This window comes from Symphalangus syndactylus, chromosome 8 (assembly GCF_028878055.3).
Source record: "Symphalangus syndactylus isolate Jambi chromosome 8, NHGRI_mSymSyn1-v2.1_pri, whole genome shotgun sequence".
NCBI lineage: Eukaryota > Metazoa > Chordata > Mammalia > Primates > Hylobatidae > Symphalangus > Symphalangus syndactylus.
The window spans coordinates 19,945,442-19,967,839 of record NC_072430.2 but is presented as its reverse complement, the minus strand read 5'-3'; the positions used below and the strand labels follow the sequence as shown (position 1 = coordinate 19,967,839).

Here is a 22,398-nt window from a genome sequence, read left to right as displayed (position 1 = left end):
CCCTTGGAATCTCGGTGAGCTCCTTAGACAACTCCTCAGCTCTCTCCGTCTCTTTTGAATTTATCTTGAACCTACCCATTATCTGTTCACTCCAGTGACTGGTTAAGATCTGCCCCTTTCATTCAGGATGGGGGAGTGTAGAGTGTGGTAATTAAGAGTAAGGGCCTTTTGTGTCTGCTTAGTGATGATAATGATGATGATGGTAAGATTAATGTACCTTTTCAGGGCACTTACTATGTGCCAGGCACTCTTCAAAGCACCTTACATCTATTAATAAACGCATCAGGACAACTCGGTGGGAATCGTAGGATTGTCATGCTTACTTTACAGATGAAGAAACTGAGGCACAGAGATGTTGATTGACCAGCCTGAGTTTGTAGTGGTGGTAAGTGTCAGACTATGGCTGACTGTGTCCCAGTACCAGAGCCCACCAACCTCTCAGATAATACCCCTCAGCTTGGTCTGACCCCAGAACCTTGAATTGTTGTATACCTGCTGCTGTGGAGAGCTCCCCATGCAGGTGTCTCAGGCTCATGTGACATCTCCCTACACTATACTAACACAGCTCTTAAAGGTGGGAACTGGTCTCTTTCATGCTTGTCTTCCTGTTATGTCTTTCACACTACGTGGCACATAATAGAGGCTAGAAAAATGCTCATTTCATTGAATATAATTCAAGAAAATGCATAAGTCAGCATTGGCCACGTACTTGCCCTCTCAGCAGAGACAAGTGTAAACAATGATGGGAAGGGGATACTTCCAGATAAGGGAGGAGGGACGCTGGGCATGGATTCTGTTGGTTGCTCAGATGGGAAGTTGTTTCTTTTTCTTTCTTTTTTTTGTGGTTTTCTATAACTCTAAGTTCTGTTATATTTGCTTCCAATAAAACTAAAATATGAGTTATGCACACACTCAGACATCCAAACAGATGCATGAATGAATGGGATACCCCCCATCCATCTGGCACGTCATAATAAATGAATTAGGTAAGAACAGCTGGAAAAATATTGAGATCCTTTGCCAATGACGCCGGCAAATTCTAGTTCTATCTCTGAGTCAGATCTGCCCCCCACCCCCAGTCTGTCCAAAAGGGTAATAACATTGGATAATAACTTACATTGTGCAGGGCCCTATGGCTTCAGAGTTTACAAAACCCTCTTATTGAAATCATCATCTTGCAGATCCTTTAAAGCTCAGTGGCATCACCTTCCCACCTCAGAGGCTGAATTTCTCCAGCTGGGCTAAATTGCTTATACAATCCTACATGTTCCTCACTCTCTCTGGTCTCCCGATTGCTATACATGCTGGTACCTCCAGCCCTGTGCCCTTGTTTCCCTTTGTGCCTGCTCACCCCTCAGATTTCAGCTTCATCATTGCTTCCTCCAAGAAGCCTTTCCTGACTCCACGTCTGGGTGCCGTGTCCCTCTGTGCTCACTAAGCCTCTCAGAGCCTCTTCCCCACCATCGACTATTCTACATCCATCTTTTCCACCAGACTGTGTGCTTCTGAAGCCAGAATCTGTCTTACATATGGCACAGAGCAGGTGTCTTCAAATAAGACATTACAAGAATGTGGAATGGCAGAACCCCATAAGGTGGATATGGTGTACCTCCTTGGACATGTGAAAAAAGCGACACTCGGGGCACTGGGCTGACCCCCAAGAGCACGGCTCTCTCTCAGATGTCCTGTGTTAGATGCTACTAAGATGCGATCTTCCCAAAGTAGCTCTGAGCTGACCCCCAAGAGCACGGCTCTCTCTCAGATGCCCTGTGTTAGATGCTGCTAAGATGCGATCTTCCCAAAGTAGCTCTGATTCCTTTAAGCTTCTGCTGGCCTGGAGAGCATGTGCCAAGTTGAAATGAGCATTAAAAGAATGTTGTGGGCTGAGCAGATCACGGGAACAACTGCTGTACAAATACTGTCAAATGGGGCGTGTATTTAAAAGGTTAGACAAAATACCTCCTTGGCTTTTCCCTTCGGTTTTCTTTTTATAGTCCACTGCAAAACAATAATGGATAAAAGGGCACAGAGAATGCATGTATATTTTCTTTTTCTTTCTTTCTTTTCTTTTTCTTCTTCTTTTTTTTTTTTTTTACCTTTCCCTAAGGAGCTTCTGTGCTACCCACACTAATTGTAGGTTTTTCTGAAAATGCAGCATGAATCATTTATAAATAAAGAGACTTTAAAATCCCTAAAAGACTCCCCGAGGTATTCAGTATTTCAGCATAAAATAACTGTTAAATGGAGTTATTCTGAATTAGCTTTTACTGGAAAGTGGTGAAAATAAAGTTTTCTTTTCACCATGACTCTTGCAGTAATTCTTTTACACAGCCACCCGGGGTAATTGACAATCTATTTCCATAATGCAGGTTTTAGCAAAGCCATACCCTGAAATGGCTAGTGCTAGAGAAGGGGGACTCTTCAGGAAAGACAGCTCTCACATTGGCTAAGAAGGAAGCCAGCCAAAGGTCCCTGGTTGAGGGTCTGGGATGACCCTTAAGGCCCCAAAACAAACACAGATATTGATGTGGGGTGGTGGGAATGGTGGGGGAGGGTTGTGGGGAAAGAACAGTGGCTTTGAATTCAGACAAACCAGAATTCTAACCCCAGCACTGCCTCCTACCAGCTGTGTGACTTTGGAAGAGTTGTTTAACCTCTCTGATTTTCAGCATCTTCAGGGATAATAATAATAATAATAATAATAATAATACTTTGTAAAGTTGTTAGGAAAGTTTGAAATAATATTTATAAATTCCCAGGATAAAATAGATCACAATGACCATGATCCTTAATTATTAATAATAATGATGTTGCCATTTATAGATTTGGGTTGGCCTTGAATACATGTGCCAGAAAGGTATCTGAATACCTTGTCTCTGCTCTCTTACTGGTCATTTGAACACCTTCATTCTTCCATCCATCCATCCTTCCATTCTCCCATCAATGGGTTGTCTGGTTCATTTCATCTGCAAATATTTTCAGACCATATTGTGTGCCATGTGCTCTGTGCAAAGTGCCGGGGGTCTGAAGGTGGATGAAAGAATGAGGGGCTTAGTCTCATGGGGAAAGGCAGAGAGATAATGAATATTATCTCTCTGTGTCAGACAGTGATACAGGTGTGACAATGACAATTCTACATTGATAACAGTGGAGGTGAAAAGCAAGCAGTGGTCAGTTCCACCGGGGAGTGGAAAGCAGGGTCAGGGGTGATTTCATAGGTAGGGGGTGGGCACTTGAGCCAAACCTTGAGAGACGACCGTTTTCCAGGTGAGAGCGGGTGGAGGGGGTGCCGCCACTATTCTGTAGGAGGGTGTCCTCTGAGCTCAGGAACATCTGTCTTATTTTCCCCCACTCTCCATCCCATGCTTGTCTCAATGCCTGGCTCACAGTGGGCTTCCCATCCACAATTTAGGGAATTTATGAATGAGTAAATGAATCCCAGGTGGCAGGCACAGAGGAAGACCTGGAGGAGGAAGGACTGGCGTGATGGCTGGTGTGTCCGAGCACAGTCACTAGCTAACTTGGACTGGGCAGAGGCACAAGGTGGAAGGAGTGATGGAGGTGTGTGTCAGGTGAGAAAGGACCTTTGCCATCTGGCCAAGGGTGAGGTGGAGCCACTGAAGGATTTCACTGAGCGAGGCCAAATGAACTTCCTGCCTTTTGACAAATCCTCGGCAGCTTCAGAGAGCAGACTGGAAGGAGGAAATAGGCAAGGATTTGACAGGCCCTGCTGGACTCATCCTCTTTGCTGTCCCAGCTTGGTGTACGGTCCCAGGTCACGTTGGATTCTGTGTGTAAAATTATGCAGAGGAGGTTCCCCTTCTATTTTTTAGTTGATTGACAAATTGTCCTGTCACTCAAACGCTTCTTCAACTTATCGTAAGGAGTAAAAGAAAATTATCTGTTCAGTGCATATGGGAAAGAAAGCTTGTTCATTAACCTCTCGACTGCTGAGCTCTGAAGCTTGTGACGCTTCAAGGAATACACAGGGAGGACCTGAAAGCAGGTATGGGAGTGCTGTGTGTATGCATTGCTCTCTTTATTTACACATGGATGCAGTGTGCACATCTGGTCTCTACAATCCCTTTCAGAAATACACAAACTCAAACATACACAAACACACACCCACACTAACAGCTCACATACATCTTGCAAAGTGTGTAGTTACTGCATACGTTTACGCCTTGGAGAAGTGCACACACATAGACAGACAGATGCTTGCAAGCCAGTGTTTTACAATGGGAACTGCCTGCCAGCTGTCGGAACTTGGGACCGATCTAAAAATGTTGCATTTCTTGGAGAGCTTTTTTTTTTCTTTTTCTTTTTGAGACAGAGTCTCATTCTGTCGCCCAGGCTGGAGTGCGGTGCGATCCCAGCTCACTGCAGCCTCCGCCTCCCAGGTTCAAGAGACTCTAGTGCCTCAGCCACCCAAGTAGCTGGGATTAACGGGCGCCGGCCACCATGCCTGGCTAATTTTTGTATTTTTAGTAGAGACGGGGTTTCACCATGTTGGCCAGGCTGGTCTTGAACTCCTGGCCTCCAGTGATCTGCCCATCTTGGCCTCCCAAAGTTCTGGGATTACAGGCCTGAGCCACTGCGACCAGCTGGGGAGGTTTTTAAAGTATCTGTCTATTTTCTGATTCCTCCAGCATACAGCTCAGACTTCTCTAAAAGGAGGGTGTTGGTTGGGAAGGAAGCCCCATGAAAATGTGATAGTGAATGTCCCCAGATGGCTAGGCAGAGGTGCTCCCCAATCACCATCATTGTGGTTGTTCCCTTACGCTTTGTGCTAGTCAGAATTCTCAGGAGAAACAGAACCAGGTTTATGTGATTATGGAGGCCAAGAAGTCCCATGATCTGCCGCCTGCAAACTGAAGACCCAGGAAATTCAGTGTGTGGTTCAAAAGCCTAAGAGCCAGAGAGCTGACGGTGTAGATTCCAGTTGGGTCTGAAGGCCTGAGAGCCAGGAGCGTCGAGAAGTAAGATTGATGTCCCAGCTCAAGCAGTCGGGCAGAGAGTGAATTTAACTTTCCTCTGCCTTTTTGTTTTATTCAGGTCCTCAAGAGGTTGCAGGATGCCCACTCATATTGGAGAGGGTCTCCTGTGTTGCTGAGTTCACCCAGTCAAATGCTAATCTTTTCCAGAAACACCCCAGCAGACACACCCAGAAATAATGTCTAACCAGCTATCTGGCCACCCTGTGGCCCAGCCAAGTTGACATACACAATCAACCTTCATATCTGGGAAGTCACAATACTGACACTTAGTTCTTGACCACATATAGCACATGCCAAGCACTGGGCTTGGCCTTTTCCATGCATGATCTCAAACCTTCACAATGACTCCAAGAAGTAAGCGTGGTCCCGTTTTATAGATGTGAAACTCAGGCTCAGAAAGGCAGATCTGTGACTGCCAAGGTCAGAGTGAAAGGATAGCAGTGCTGGGGTCTAACACAGGTCCCTTCTACTCTAAAATTCATATTCAGTGGCACCTTTCTTTTTTTTCTGTGCACACTTTTTTTTTTTTTTTGCTTTGTTAGGCACTTCTACTATTGCAGTTCACCTTTACACAAGTAACAAGAAGGTCGACATCATTAATACTTCTATTCAAATATTTATTGAGCCAGGCACTGTTCTCAGTTTGGGGAAACAGCCCATGAACAGAGCAGACTAAGTTCTAAATAGCAGCTTCTTTCTAATAGGAGAAGGTGGAGTGTCAACAAGTTCCTAAGTAATACTTCTGTGTGTGCAATGCAGGAGAAAAAGAGCAGGAAAGGGGAAAAGTGTCTGGGGTGTTTCTCCTAAGATGGGGTACTTGGTAAGGCTATGTGACTTTTGACCAAAACAAAAAGATGTAGTACTTATAATGAAAAGGGATCATCTGGTAGTAGTGTTGTTTGAAATGACTGGCTAATTTTGAGGATTTCAGTATTTATGGAGAAATTCAACATTTTTTAAAGAGTACTTAGAAATTGGTATTGATGTTGAATCTCTTTAAGGTAAAATGTTAAAGCTTTTCACATATTGGAACTCTACCTGGCCTTGGGCCATCCCTGGAAAAAAGCAGAGCCATCTCTATGGACACACAGCTGCCCCAGAGCTGGAAGCTTCAACAGCTTGCATGAAGGAACTCACTCCAAAATGAGAAATTCTAGAGTTTTAAAGGCTGCTCATTTGTATAAAATAACTTGATCTGCTATAAACCACCATTAAAAAAACCACAGTGGGCCAGGCACGGTGGCTCACACCTGTAATCCCAGCACTTTGGGAGGCCAAGGTGGGTGGATCACAAGGTCAGGAGATCCAGACCATTCCGGCTAACACAGTGAAACCCCGTCTCTACTAAAAATACAAAAAAATTAGCCAGGCACGTGCCTGTAGTTCCAGCTACTCTGGAGGCTGAGGCAAGAGAATCACTTGAACCCAGGAGGCAGAGGTTGCAGTGAGCCGAGTTCACGCCACTGTACTCCAGGCTGGGTGACAGAGCAAGACTCCGTCTCAAAAAAACAAAAACAAACAAAAAAGCAAAAACAACAACAACAAAACACAGTGTTTTCATTTGGTGCTTAAATATTTTTGGAGTGAAGATTATCACTAAAGTAATCCATGACTCCAACAAATATATGATTTTATTGTATTAAAGAGGACTGTATAGATTTGCCAAGGTTTTGTAGCTGAGTAAAGATATTACCTTCCTAAAAAAAGATAGGGTGCTCAGAGGAAGCCTCACTGATGAAGTGATCGTTAAGTAGAACCTAGAGGAGGTGAAGCATAAATAAGAAGCGAGCTATCTGGGGAGGTGAATTGACTCAGATGTGGTCACAAGGCCCCGTAGCAGTAGGGCTGGGCTCAGACCACAGCCCTAGCTCTCAATGAAGCTTCTGCCTCCAAGCTTCCATGGGCAGACCTGGTGGAGCTCCATGCTTGCTCTGTGCTACTGGGTGGATGGAAGGGTGGCCATCTTCCCTGAGATGAACCAGGTGCCTTCAGTCCAAACACCGGAGCGGAGGGTTTTTCTTGGCACTTGTCCTCATATTTTCTTCCCAAACTCTGGTTGCAAAAAGTAGAAAAGTTGAGGCCACCTTGCAGGCCTGTACAACAAATCCCCTAACTGTGGCTTCTGTTCCCAAAGTCCAGTTTTTGCTCCACTGTTGAAAATATGTCTTCCTGCCAGGGGCTGAGTACGTTGAAGTCTTTGAAACACTGAGTGTTCTATAAAATCCAAATAATTCATTGTAAATCAAAGTACTTGGCATGCTGGCTGCAAAGCCTGGAGCTTTTTTTTTTTTCCTTTTTTTCCTAAGGTAATCTCTAGAAAGTAGTTTGTACTCATGTTTCTACAGTGATTAAATATGCAAAGTAATTTCCATGATTTTCACTGCGTTCTGAACCAAATCAGATTCCGTTCTGCTCCTCTTTGTACAAAGCCACTTATTGGATCAGATTCCAAAACAAATCCCTCGAATTTGGCGGATCATCATTTTAAAAGGGGGCTTGTTAAGGTAATCATTAAATTAAACCACCCCTTTAAGAATATTTAGATCTGGTCTGCCAAGCGGAACGGTCTAATGGTTTTTAAATTAGAAGCTGCGGAATGCTGGCGAATTTTCTTTTGTGGGTCAAGTGGGTATTAACAAATGCTAAGACTGTTGTCTCTTTTGTCATCACCTTGAAATCTGCAAAGAAAAGCAAAGAGTGGGAAGGACCCAAGGAGAGAGGCTGGGTAGGGATGGAACATCCGCTCAATGCCCATGGCTGGCCGCAGATTGAGGCCGGGCTGGAGAAAAGGTGGGAACTGCTGTTCACCATCTCCACATCTGGCCTCAAGAGAAGCCAAAGCCTGAATCTGCAGGGGAAACGCAGAAGGCCAGGGAATGTCCCAAAGCCTGGCAGGCTTGAGCAGCTGATTGGGTCTGATCTCCTGACCACAGAGCTTGAGCCAATATCGGTGGCCTGAAGATTTTTTTTTTCTTTTTTGAGACAGAATCTCATTCTGTCACCCAGGCTGGAGTGCAGTGACATAATCTCAGCTCACTGCAAGCTCCACCTCTTGGGTTCAAGCAATTCTTCTGCCTCAGCCTCCCGAGTAGCTAGGACTACAGGCACACACCACCACGCCTGGCTAATTTTTGTATTATTTATATTTTTTTAGTAGAGACTGGGTTTCACCATATTGGCCAGGCTGGTCTCGAACTCCTGACCTTGTGATCCGCCCACCTCGGCCTCCCAAAGTGTTGGAATTACAGGCATTTTTTTTTTAAACCTCCGCACTTTCTGTCCTTCAGAGAGGTTGGTAGTGAGTCCTGAAGAAAGCCAGAAGCAGGAGCAGGAGCCCTTTGTTAGCTCATCCTCCAGGTGCTTGGGGACTTGAGATTGTCAGGCGATGCATTTCACCTCCTCTAACCAGGGTTTTTTTTTTTTTTTTTTTTTTTTTTTGAGAGTGTCTCGCTCTGTTGCCCAGGCTAGAGTGCAGTGGTGCAATCTTGGCTCACTGTAGCCTCAACCTTCTGGGGTCAAGCAATCCTCCTGCCTAAGCCTCCTAAGTAGCTGGGACTACAGGTGCACACCACAACGCCTGACTAATTATGAGATCGTTTATCTTCTGGGCAGCTCCTCGGATCTCAAGTTAAGGTGGCCCAGGCATGGAGCCTAGTGGAACTGAGCTGGGTTTGTCTGACTAATTGAAGCACGGTTGTAGCTGAGCCTTAGAGTCACATGGAGAGAGTTACACTAGCCATGTCCATATGCACCTTTAACAGAGCCTGAGTTAATTCAGCTGGGGTGGGGTCCAGTGCTGGCTTTTAAAAATTTTTTTTTAACTTTCCAGATAACTCTAATGTGTAGCCAGTGTTGAAAACTATTACACATTTGGAAAAAAGTCTTCCTTGTAGAGATGTTTAAAGGCATAAGGGTCTTGTGCACATGCAGCCTTTAGTTAAACCAGAGGACCAGCAAACGAAGGCCCTTGGGCTTAGTATGGCCTGTGCGCACCATATGTTTTTGTATGACCCATACAAGATTGTTTTTGCATTTTTGAGTGGTTGAAAAAAATTTAAAAGAATAATATTTGATGATACGTGGGAGTTATATGAGATTCACAATTCAGTGTCTGTAAATAAAGTTTTATTGGCATACAGCTATGCTCATTTATAAGTTATTGTCTATAGCTGCTCATATGTTCAATAGTCAACGTTTATATGTTTTGTGCTTCATTGGCAGAGCAGTTACAACAGAGACTGTATGGCCTGCAAAGCCTAAAATGTATACTATCTGGTCCTTACAGAAAATTTGCTGATTTTTGAGTTAAATCCTAGGAGAAGAGGACCATTGCACATACACTTCTGTTTAATCCATGCAATGCCAAATGAGACCCCTTAAAACCAGGAAGCCTACAGAAGCAAAGATTTTTTTAAAAAAGATAAAATTCAGCATTACTGTGGTTGTGGGGGAAGGGACACTTTCATACACAGCCAAGGGGAGCATTGGTAGGCCTTTTGTTAGTCTGCAGCAAGGACCTTAACGATGTTCATACGCTTTGGCCAGTCCATTCTATTTCTAGAAATGTGTCTTGTGGAAACTCTCAATTATATGTGCAGTTTTATCTACCAGGATTTTATTGCAAAATCATAATATAAAAAAACCCACAAAAAATCTAATTGTCCAACAATAGAGGGTGTTTTAATAAATTGTGCTATATCCATATACAGCTATTAAATGGATGTGATGGAAGAAGAGATAATGATACAGGGAAGTGTCTATGGTCTATAAAGTGAAAAATAAGCCATAAAAAACTTATGAGCAGAAAAATTTTACCTTCTCAAAAAGCAGTACATATCTATATGGGTACCTCAAATGATGATAATGTCTAATTCTAGGTAATTTTAATTTTTTCCTATTTTTCTGTATTTTTCAAATTTTCTGCACTGAACAGGAGTTAAAGTGGTAGCGCTATTGAGAGGTAATTCCCTAAGATCAGTGCAGTGTGGAAGACAGTCTTAGCTGTGGAGTGAGACAGTTGAATATCCCAGGACCCCTCCTCGCCTCCACCTGCTGGATGGGCTTGAAGATGCCGCACAAAAGACTTGACATTCTCTGCCCTGGGCAATGAAGCGTGTTGGGAAAAACAAAGACTTCCAAACCGTGTGATCTGAATATGATTCCAGCTTTGATCACTTATTTGCGCAGTACTTGTAGCCATTTTGAGGGTCATTCTGATCCTCTGAAAGGCAGGGACCAAAAGAAGTCTTCCTGATGAGGTTTCCTTGAGGATTGATGAGGGAGCTTATGCAAAGGCAACAGGTGCAGTCCCTGGGTCAGGCGAATGTGCCAGAACCTTACCCTGATCCTTCAAATCTGTTGTACTTGAAACCTCGTGAACACGTTGGATTTTTCTAATCATGCCCTTTTGTCTAAGGGTAAGAGGTTGTGGCTGCAGTTTCATGCACTCAGAGAACATCTGTCCTGAAAGCGAGTCCCTCATGCATCTGCACAGATTCTGCTCGGCTCTGCTCCCACATGCAGCATCTTCAGTAGATACAAGTTCCTGATGCTGCTCTCCAGGGCACGTGTGTGCTCTGTCCTTCCACATGCCTTATACAGGAGTCCTAGAGTGACAGGAGGCAAATGCTCCTCAGCCCTGCATTAGCCATAATAAACACCCTAGGGGTGACAGATGAAGCTGGGCCCGTAGGCACTGTGCCCCGGTCACCTGTTACTGCATGCCCTGCCCTGAGCAGATAGTGGAGGGGACTTGACAGCTACACAAGGACTAGAGGCCTTTGGTTCACATGCTGTGAATCACAACCATGTGAGCACCGTGCATGGAGCACTTGCTGTGGCTGGCAGAGTAATGTCCACACTCTAATCCCTGGAACCTGGGAATGTGTTCTCTCACATGACAAAGAGGAAATTAAGGTACAGGTGGAATTAAGGTTGCTAATCAGTTGACCTTAAACTAGGGAGATTATTTCTGATGATCTGGTGGCTCAAAGTAATCACAAGCGTCCTTAAACGTGGAAGGGGGAGAGGCAGAAGAAGAGGGTTGGGGAAAATATGATGACGGAAGAACAGACGGAAAGATGCTTACAGCATTGTTGGCTCAGGGCAGGTGGATATCCAGTCTCTGCTTGAGTGCCTTCAGTGATGGGGAATTCAGTCTTAACCACAAAACGCACCCAGGTCTTGGACAGCTCTGCCTATTGAAAAGATATTTTTGTTTGTTTCTTTTTAGAGACAGAGTCTTGCTATGTTGCCCAGGCTGGTTTCAAACTCCTGGCTTCAAGCAATCCTCTCATGTTAGCCTCCCAAGTAGCTGGAATTACAAGCACACACCACTGCGCCTGGCTGGAGAGATTTTTCTGATTCAGCGTGTTCATTGTAATCTGCCACCATGAGATCACTATTCTTGGGAAGACCCTCAGAATATGTTTGTTCCCCATCCCCTACAACAAGCATTGAGAAGCATGTGGACACAGCTCACATGTCCTGTGGGTCTTCTCCTCTCCACCCTGAATGTCCTTAGTCCTCCACCATTTCTAACCTGACATAGTTTCAAGCCCCACGCCATCTTTTCACTCCAGCTGTTTTGTGTCCCTTCGCAAGGCTTGTGCCCAAGACTTCTCTGTTCTTCCAGATGACCTGTGCTTTCCGGAGGAGCTAGAACTATCCCTGCTCCTGCCCTAGGTATTGTATTTTTACACATCAGCCTCAGGCAGATGTTTTTCTAGAGGCTGCAAATCAGTCTTGAGTCATATTGGGTTTACTGTTGACTAAAACCACCAATTCTTTCCATCACTGGCAGGTTCTGAGACCTCTGTTACACAACCAACCCCCATGACATTCATTCATCAACCGACACTCATTGCACTCTTTCTGTGCTCTGCTCTTGATTCTAGGAATCCTGCAATGGAAAAAACAATGTTCTTGGCCTCACATTCTAGAATATTCTGAAGGCCCATGTACAAGCTTTTCATTTAGGCCAGCAATAATTCGTTTTGTTGGGAATGTCCTTTAGTCCACACAGGCTTCTGTAGAGCTTGACTCTGCTGCCCAGCATCTTCTCCACCCCCAGATTTTGTCAGCCTTGCTCCTTCTTGGCAGCTCTCATCAGACCAAGCCCTAAGGACCCCAGTTGGCCCTAGTATGAGACAGACACACTGTCTTCACCTTGCCTGTGTTTGGTCTGTAGGTATAGGAACACTCTCTCATGAGCCAGCTGGACTGGAACACAGCATTCTTTGAATCTCAGGAGGTTTTCCACGAGAGCAGAAAGCCCCTTGTCTCTTCTCACCTCTCATCTTTCTTTACTTCTTATCTTCTCAATTGCATTATGAAGACAAACTAAACCCATGTGCTTATTGATCTGCCCCAATAAACTCCTGGAGGACCAGGACCACGCCCTAATATTGATAAGAATTTGTACTAGTTGAGTGCTTATTGTGCGCTTTTTTGATGGTGGGAATAGCCCTATGCAATGGGTACTCTTAATAGCCCCCCCACAGATGAGGAAGCTAAGGCTGGAAGAAATTATGAAGCCCACTCAGGACTGGTTGCAGCTGGGAAGCAAAGGGGCTGGGATTTAACCTCAAGGGTATCTGGTCTTAGAACCTGGGCTTCTGAGCACTGTGCTGCACTATTATTTTCATGTCTGTGCACCCAGAATTGAGTCTAATGCTTACCACATTGTAGATGCCCAAGAAATGTTTGCTGAAATAAATGATTGACTCAGGGTTATGTCAGGTGAGGGACAGCCAGCTAGAGAGCTGCTTTCAGCTCAAACTAAAGTGTCCATATAATCAGGTCCTTCCTTAAATGGGGTGATCTCAGCAATGCCAGTCAAAGAGCAATGTAAGCTAGAATGGGGACCCAGACACTGTTCAGCTGAGGTTGCCCAGGGTTAAGCCCTCATACCCAAGGTCAAGAGCAGAGTGGAGAATGGAAGACACAGTCATAAGGCTGGGAGCTGGAAGGGGAGCTTGAGAAAGAAGCAGGGAGGGGGGAAGGGCTCTAATGGGCTCTGCAGAGCTTCCTGTTCCAGGGGGCTGGGATCTGGGCATCAGTAGACTGACCTGGGATAAAGGCCCAGGGTCTTTCAAGATGATGGCACACCCCTAATCTGAAATAGAAGTAGAGCCCTCTGGGAAGCTGCCATTTTGCAGAATTGGCTCAGCTTGGAGGCCAGGCTCATCTGGAGCTCTGCTACTAAACTGACACAGCTGTTCCTGAGAAGTGGCCCATCTAGCGCCCTCTGTGGGAAGTTTGGGAACTCGCATCTTCAATTCTGTATGTTGTTACTGATCTTCCAAATAAATGTGGACCCAGGTCTTCCTTCGTTAAAAATTCATTAGTTCTGAGTTGGGGATCACTTGGAAAGAGGTTGGGTTGGATTTCACCTTCCTTTTCTCCTGCAGAATAAATGAAATTGCAGGCGGCATGGGTAGCTCACCCAGGACAGTGACTGAGATGGGCACATTTTACTAAGTGGGATGTTTCATTGGCACGTGGATTATTTATCCTCAGATACAGAATCCTCTGAGATATCTACCCATCAACACTTTAGTAGTCATATAGAAGCTACTCTGATGACAATTATAATTGTTATTATTTTGGGGTGTTTCCTGAATGACAAGTACTGTGATAAGAGTTTTTTGTGCATTTCTCTTTTCCTTCTTAAAAATAGAGCAAATGAACAATCATAGAGGTTAGGAAGTTTGTTCAGGTCACACAGCCATTTGGTGGCAGTATCTACAGCTTCTTAACCATGTCCCATCGGAGGAGCTCATCAGAGTTGGAGCAGGTGGATGGTTATAGTCATCACCACGTGTTCACAGTGACACCCCACTGAGCCTCAGTTTTGTCATCTAGAAAATAATAATTTGCATGATCTAGGAATAATAATTTGCATGATCTCATAGGATTGTAGTGGTGGATAAATTATTGTTTCTTCCTAACATTTATTATGATTTGTATTTTTTCACTTGTGTTTTTACTTGGTTTTGTCTGTTTTCCCCACTAATATGTGAACTCCACAAGCCCAGAGTCTGTCATTTTGTTAGCTGTGGAATCCCTAGATCTTAGCACAATTCCCAGCACAGAAAGTTGGCATTCAGTCAATATTTGCTAAATGAATGAATGAATGATACACAATGAAAATGGAGCCTGGCATACACTGGACATATACTTCCCTGCTTCCTCCAGAATTAGTTCCTGGTAGCTGGGTGGGGCTCTTGGAGTTCTGCAGAGAAAGGGGGACCCAGTTAGTGTTGCACGATGTACCCTGGTTCCACAAGGCTGATTGGTTTTCAAAATCAGTGCCTCAGGAGAAGGAGAGACAGACAGCTTGGCAGTGTTCACTAGATGCTGGGCTTTGTATTCTTTGAATTGCCCATAAAATCCCTTAAACATATGCCATCATTTCTCCATGTGACACTTCCAAACTAGCTTTCATATCTCTTCATACTGAATAAATGTCAATGATAGGACTGGAAAATCCACAAAATAATAGTAATAATAACAATAATAGCAACTTCCATTTATAGAGTGCTTGCTATGTAACCAGGGTTACAATAAACACCTTATGAGATTTAGTTAATTGTTAGAAAATGCTAAGAGAAGAATATGATGATCTCTATTTTTCTATAAGGAAACTGAGATTCAATTTGCCCCAAATCACGTAGCTTGTAACTGGTGGAATTTCCCTTTGCACCCAGGGTTTCCCTTCTTTTCTTACATCACAGCTGCACCCTTGGTATCTACAGAACAGGCTCCTGACAATCTCAGTTCTCCACATTACTCCCATGAACTCAAGCATACACAAAGGCCTTTCCAGAGCTGAAAAAGTGATCATAAAGATGTTCTCTAAAGCCCTACTCTGGGGCTGTAAAGGCAGAGAGTAGCAGCTGAGGGCAGTTTTGCAGTCATATTTATACCTACTTTTAATTATATGCAGATTAAGGGGTGGATTATGCAGAAATTTCTAGGAAAGGGGTAATAACTTTTGAGTCTTCAGGTCACTGTCATGGAAAGGGACAGGAACTCCCTACTGTTGCCATGGCAATGGTAACTGACATGGCACACTGGTAGGCGTGTCTTATCGAAAGCTGCTTCTGTCCTGGCCCTGTTTTAGCTAGTCCTCAATTTGGTCCAGTGTCCAAGCCCCACATTTAGAATCCCACCTCCTACCTCACTAGGACCCCTTTACACGCTTATAAATTAATGAGAATCCTAAAGAGCTTTTATGTGGGTGACAGTTATCAGTATTAACTATGTCAGAAATAAAAACTGAGAAATCACAAAAAGACTCACAAATTCATTAAAAATAATAAATCCATTAAATGCAAATGTCAATTGAAATATATATGTATTTCTTTCTTTTTTTTTTTTACAAAAATCTTTTTCCAAAATAAAACAAAAAAACCTTAGTGAAAAAGTGACCTCATTTAACATTTCCGCACATTTCTTCAGTGCCTGACTTACCAGAAGACAGTTGCATCTTCGTATCTGGCTCCACATTTGTTGTAGGATGTTGCTTTGGTTGCAGTACAGTTGATGTCAATAGGAAAAAGATCTGTTCTTATACACCAAGGAAACAGGAAAACGGAGGACCTGGGTGCCCCCCGAGAGATTCTGTGATCTCAGGGGTCCTCAGGGCACACTTTAAGAATGGCTATCCTAGGCAGAGAGGACAGCCTCTCCTAAGGCCAGGAGGTAGGCCGCAGCACGCGTTGTTTGGGGAATTGATCACGCACAGCTCAGCATTACCAGAGCATACTGGGAAAGGCCCCAATGGGAAGGGGTCCCTGAAGTGATGGGTGGGGAGAACTCAGATGCCTGGTGGTCCATGCTACAGCCAGCAGGTGACAGAAAGCCACTGAAGGTTTTAAGCAGGGAATGCGTGGGCAGCTGGCATTTGTAAGGTGCCCTGTGACTGCTGGGGGGAAGGGGTTAGTGGGGAAGGGCTGGGGGAAAAAGCTGGAAACTGCTGCAATGGTCCAGGTGACTGGCGACCTGCTGCTAGAACCTCCTGGTGCTCTGTCACTGGGTTACATCCCAGCACACAGCTGCAGTTCGTACTGATGGCCCTGAGCCAACGAGACAAGGTTAATCACACTGAATAGGCTGTTTTAAGAACAGACTAAATGTTTCCATTAAAATAATTAAAATCTTAAAACGTTTTGGGGCTCAAAGGTATATGTTTCAGTTACCTGGAAAATCTACTTGGTGAAACAGTTCATTTTCTGACGATCCCAGAGAAATAAGATATTACCGTATTTTCTCTATACAGTGGGACTTGATGGCAAAAAGACCAGTTAGCAAACAGACAGGGCCCAGTCCTCCAGAGATTTCCCCTCCTGGTAGTTCTGTGACCTCAGATACAGGCTTGGGCTCCCCGTGCCTCAGTTTCTCCATCTATAATAAGGGAACAGCAGTTTCTACACTGGAGATGAAATGAGATCCACGGAGGTTCAGTCAACACCCTTTCATTTCCTTTGACCACCTGTGTCAATTTCCCACAGAGTTGCAAACAGTGTTCGTTCTACCAGGGGTCTGACTGACAGCATTTGAAGCTAAGCTCTCAGCCTGCTTTGAAACCTCTGGCTCTGTATGGCTGGTCTTTGATCCCAAGCATCCTTTTCTACAACTATCCGTAAGTCCTGGCACACAGCATACAACTGGGTACTCTGATGTTGAAAACATTCACACCAGAAGGGAGTGAACGTCAGCTGGGCTTATATAGATTTGGGAACCCTTCTCCTCACCATTCTCAGGTGGCCTTTATGCCCAAGTGGAGATCCACGTGGGCCACTTGCAGGTCAGCCCTACTTGGTGGTTTTGAGCCATGGCTATCAATGGTCTCCAAGACCAGAATTCCATGGAAGTGTCCTAGGAGCCACCAGGGGCATGGAAGAAGGTGGGGGGTGGGCACCATGGTTGGGGGGCTGGGGAGCATAAATCCCAAGTTCCAGGCCCTCACCACACTTTAGCAGTAGCTGTTGTCTGATGTGCTTCTCAGTTGGGGTGGGTGCCATGTTAGCGTAACTGACAAAATGAGTCCTGGAAAACAACAGCAATGACAAAACACAAAAGTTTTCATGTCTCAAATTCAGGACCAGTTAGATTAGCAGGAGGAAACTGAATAATTATCAACTTCCACAGGATCTTTGAATTCCTCTGGGGTCTTTCTCTAGGCCACCTAGACAGGTGGGATGCCTTCCTGTCTTGGGGCACAAAAGACCTCTGACCCCCTCTTTGCCAAGCATTCTGCTCCCAACTCTCCTTTGGCTCAGAAAATGCTCCTGACCCCAGGGTCTCCTCCTGACCAATGTACCTGGAGTGCTTCCTGGACCAACCTGTCCTAGGGGGAGAAGCGACTGTAGGGAAAGGAGCAGTACCCAGGTTCAAATCCCAGCTCTGCCACTACTGGCTGTGGGACTTGGGGGCAGTCCCTCCAGTTCTCCAAACTTCAGTTTCCCCAATAGTGAAAGAATACTATGATTTTTCTTTGGTAAATGAGATCTAATAAGCAGAAGCACCCAGCACATGATAAATAGATGCTCAATGAACAGCCTGATTTTTAGATTCCTAAAATACATAGAATAAAATGAAGTGTGTGTGTGTGTATGTGTGTGTGTGTGTGTATGTGTATAAGGAGGGGGTGGTACAAAGTGAAGGATTTAGGGGTGCAGAATCCATGCCTTTCTCCTTTTGTGGGAGTAGGGGTTCTGTCCAGGGACTTGTTTGAGAGGATCAGAAAATTTCAGCCAAAATACTGCTTACCGCTGCTATCTTTCTATTTTTGTCTCTCTGCACTGGAGTATGACTGGTTATTAAAATAAAAAATTCTCTCCTCCTCACCCACAGCAGCTGTTTCATTATGTTTTGCATTTCTCTCAGTCTAAATGTTAGCTCTTGTCCTGGGCAGTAACTTTGCTAATTTCTTTAATATATATATCTCTATTGACATTGTGATGGATGATAACAGACTTCCGCGGAGGAATGAAACAGCCTTGCAGGGCCATTCGGACCTATTGGGAAAAGAGCAAGGATTAAATAACCAATTATAAATGGATATTTACCTGATAGATTAGGATGGTTGACTTTAGAGCAGTCTTGCTCTATTAGGTAAATGATCTATGCTCCACAAAGGTTTATAAATATGTATTTCACTAAAAGACTCAAGTCCTGGTAATAATTAATATGCATTTCATAGCATTCCATTAAAAACTTCATCCTCTTCTTGATTTTTCAGAAGAAAATGAGCTTAAAATAATGCTGCAGCCTATCAGTCACTTCTTCTGAGCAATATGGTGAAAGGGGCACTGTCGGATTAACTTGTCCAAAATGGCTCAGTCTCACCGGTTCCTCCTCCTGGGTTCCCCTTTATTTCAATTTTCTGCAGCATCTTCTCAGTGACAAAGTCAGAACCACAAATCATCATTGGTTCCTGATTCTGCATGTGAAATCGGTCACAAAGCTTTAGCCTTCTCCCATCCTGTTTCAGTATTTGATTGCTGCCAGGGTTACACTTCCATCCTAAAATCTACACGTTACTCCTCTTCCCAGAAACACTCTACAGCTCCGTCCGGCTTTAGTAGCATTTCCCAATTTCCATTCTTTAGAGCACAAATCCTATGAGCTCTCTCTCTTAAAATAATAAAAAGATGCTATGGTAAAATATTGGGAACTATTATATCTTTTGTATTCCCTCTTGGGAATGCCTGGGTGCACTAAAATATTAAAGGCTCTGAGAAGTCCTGCAGGGTTTATCCTAGCGTCTTCCAAGTTTATTTTTGTAAAACCTATTAGTACCTTATGGAATTGCTTCATGGAGCATACTTTAGTAAATTCTGGCTCACAAGATAGGCCTCGAATTCCTTATCTTGGCCAGTGGAGCCCTTTATGACCTCTAGGCCACTTTTCCAAATTCATTTTGGCTGGTCCTTTGTCCCATTCTCATTACAGACCATTCTTCATTCTTAGTATGTGCAATTTTCACTCATCCTTCTTACTTCCCCTCCTAATCTATCCCAATCTATCAGGTAAATATTCATTTGTAATTGGCTATTTAATCCTTGCTCTTTTCCCAGTGGGTCTGCGTGGCCCTGTAAGGCGGCTTCATTCCGCCGCGGAAGTCGGTTATCAGCTACCACAATGTCAGTGGAGATATATCCATGAAATAAATTAAGAGAATTACTGCCCAGGACAAGAGCTGTTCTCGGCCTTGTAAACTCTGATTTAAACTTCAGAAACCAGCTTAAATATCACTTCTATGCACCTGCCAATTCCACACTCACACCCCTTCCTAACTTTAACATTTTCTCTATGCACCTCTACCATCGTACTGTTTTTATTTAGCTTGGTCTATATTCGAATTACTTCTTTATTTCCCCATTTCACTAGGAGGACTGGGAGAGAAAAGCTTTATTTTTATTCTTTTTTTCCGCCTCTACAGCCTAAACAGTTCTCAGCACATAGTTCATATGAAATGAGTATTTGCTGAAGAAACTTACAGATCAAGTCACCCAAAGTAAGTTCTTATTGCTCTCATTTGTGTTTTGAGCTTTCTGTGCATGACCGTGTGAATTATTTAAGCAACAGAACCTGAGGGAAAAACTGGGCCACCTGGTATTGTCCAGTTTCATCGCTGCAAAGAGAGCTTTGCAGGACGGAAGCATGCAGCCTTCTCCTGCTACCCATCCCCTCTCTGGACTTGATGAATGAAGCTAGTTGACTCATGGCTCGAGAAGCATCCATTTGATATACTCGTTTGAAAGAGCTATTGGATATTATTTTAACAGAGATATTAACATTATGCTCCCATTGTAGATTTCCTGATTCCTTATGTCTGAGAAAGTGCTTTTAGCCTTGGCTCAAAGGCAGTGATACTGGAATAAATGCTCTTCCAATGGTACCTGGACCCCCATGAATATAAGATGCTTTATCTCTGGGGACCATCCAGGCAAGCCAAGCTTTAAATAAATAAAATGAATGCTCTCGTCATACAGGATGCCTACGAGCCAAGCGTTTTCAGCCTTCTAATATGGATGTGAAGCATGATTATGGATGGAGGCGAGAGAGGGTAATATAATAGAGGCAGGAGGCCATAGCTCTGCATCAAAGTAGCAGAGCTTCTTAATGGGATCCTGGACGGGGCGATGACTTGACTCTATAAACCCATCAGTTTTATCGTCCGAACGCCATTTGTACATTTTATGGGAGAGCCTCTTTAACTGGAGGGAAATACTAATTGTAACATTTTAAATATCTACTAGATAGGCATCATGTCTAATCTCCATCTTCCTCTCTCTCTCTCTTTCTCTCTCTCTCTCTCTCTCTCTCTGTCTGGTGTGTGCCCCCTTCTGTGCATGCATGATCAAGAAATGTTGGTCCTCACTGATGGAAATAATTGACTGCAATACAAAGAGGTGGGTGTCACAACCTCTTTTTATCCTCAACTGGGAGTGGGGGCGTATTCGGTTTATCTTCCTTAGTTAAAATACTTTTGTTTTCATCAGCTGTTTCTACAGCTTGGAAGAGTTCCCAGAGGGCTCAATGTGACCCTGGTCAAAGATCAGCTAAAGATGGGGTAAATTCCACAGAGAGACAACCACAGCGTCTGCCCTGAGCCTTTGAGAATCCAAAGTGGGCAGTCTACTCTTACTTTAGTTTTGTCTCGTTTTATTTTAGATCAAGGGTCAGCAAACTAGGGTCTGTGGGGGCCCCACCTGCTTTTGTCATTAGCATTTCCCTGGGACTCAGCCATGCCCATGGTTTTGCATCTTATCTAAGGCTACCTCCCAGCCACAGTGGCAGAGTGGAGTAGTTGGAGAGGATGTGGAGAAATAGGAACACTTTTACACTGTTGGTGGGACTGTAAACTAGTTCAACCATTGTGGAAGTCAGTGTGGCGAATCCTCAGGGATCTAGAACTAGAAATACCATTTGACCCAGCCATCCCATTACTGGGTATATACCCAAAGGACTATAAATCATGCTGCTATAAAGACACATGCACACGTATGTTTATTGCGGCACTATTCACAATAGCAAAGAGTTGGAACCAACCCAAATGTCCAACAACGATAGACTGGATTAAGAAAATGTGGCACATATACACCATGGAATACTATGCAGCCATAAAAAATGATGAGTTCGTGTCCTTTGTAGAGACATGGATGAAACTGGAAAACATCATTCTCAGTAAACTATCGCAAGGACAAAAAACCAAACACCGCATGTTCTCACTCATAGGTGGGAATTGAACAATGAGAACTCATGGACACAGGAAGGGGAACATCACACTCCGGGGACTGTTGTGGGGTGGGGGGAGGGGGGAGGGACAGCATTAGGAGATACACCTAATGCTAAATGACGAGTTAATGGGTGCAGGAAATCAACATGGCACATGGATACATATGTAACAAACCTGCACATTGTGCACATGTACCCTAAAACCCTAAAGTATAATAAAAAAAAAAAAAAAAAAAAAAAAAAAATCCCAGCTCTGATTCAGCAGCTCTGGGCGGGACCTGAGATGACACATGTCTTACAAGCTCCAGATGGCATCCATGCTGCTGATTAAGTGACCGCACTTCACACGCAAACGTTCACTGCAGCACCGTTCTCAATGGCAAAGACTTGGAATCAACCTAAATGCTCATCAATGGCAGACTGGATAAAGAAAATGTGGTACATATACACCACGGAATACTATGCAGCCATAAAAAGAACAAGTTCATGTCTTTTGTGGGAACACGGATGAAGTTGGAGGTCATTATTCTTAGCAAACTAACACAGGAACAGAAAACCGAATACAGCATGTTGTCACTTATACGTGGGAGCTAAATGATGAGAACTCATGAACACAAAGAAGGGAACAACAGACACTGGGGTCTACTTGAATGGAGGGAGGGAGGAGGGAGATGAGCAGAAAAAATAACTATCGGGTACCAGGCTTAATACTTGGATGATGAAATAATCTGTACAACAAGCCCTGTGACATGACTTTACCTATATGACAAACCTTCACATGTACCCCCAAACCTAAAATGAAAGTTAAAAAAGAAGAAAGACCTTGGAGGATTTTATCGATTTAGCAAACATTTTTTTTAAGAACCTATCCTGTGTGAGTCATTGTACCAGGATCAGCTAGAACAGGGAGATGGGAGTCAGGAATATCTGTACCTTGTGGTCATCTCAATCCGTCGGAGAGAACAGACATTGAGGCAAGGACCACACAGATGATCAATCACATTTCTGATGAGCTCCATGAGGAGAAGGAAGGGTGCCATGGGGGCATAAATTCAGGGCTTCTGACTAGTCGGGGTCAGGAGGTTGGAGTTAGGAAAGGCTTCCCTGTAGGAAGTGAAGAGATATTTAAGGCTAAATCTTGGTTATCAAA

At 44.0% G+C, this 22,398-nt stretch overlaps 1 protein-coding gene across 4 annotated transcripts in view; it reads left to right on the top strand.

Moving 5' to 3' along the window:
• The window catches only part of VRK1 (VRK serine/threonine kinase 1), a 368,204-nt gene that overhangs the window by 291,942 nt on the left and 53,864 nt on the right, over window positions 1–22,398 (top strand). Inside the window, exons 13-15 of one of the 4 annotated variants that reach the window (XR_010122333.1) lie at window positions 16,514–16,644; window positions 19,450–19,524; window positions 20,376–20,422. The exons of the other annotated variants lie outside the window; for them this stretch is intronic. The gene's annotated coding sequence lies outside the window, so the exon portion shown is untranslated. The remainder of the gene's footprint in view (window positions 1–16,513; window positions 16,645–19,449; window positions 19,525–20,375; window positions 20,423–22,398) is intronic. 4 annotated transcript variants of the gene reach the window in all.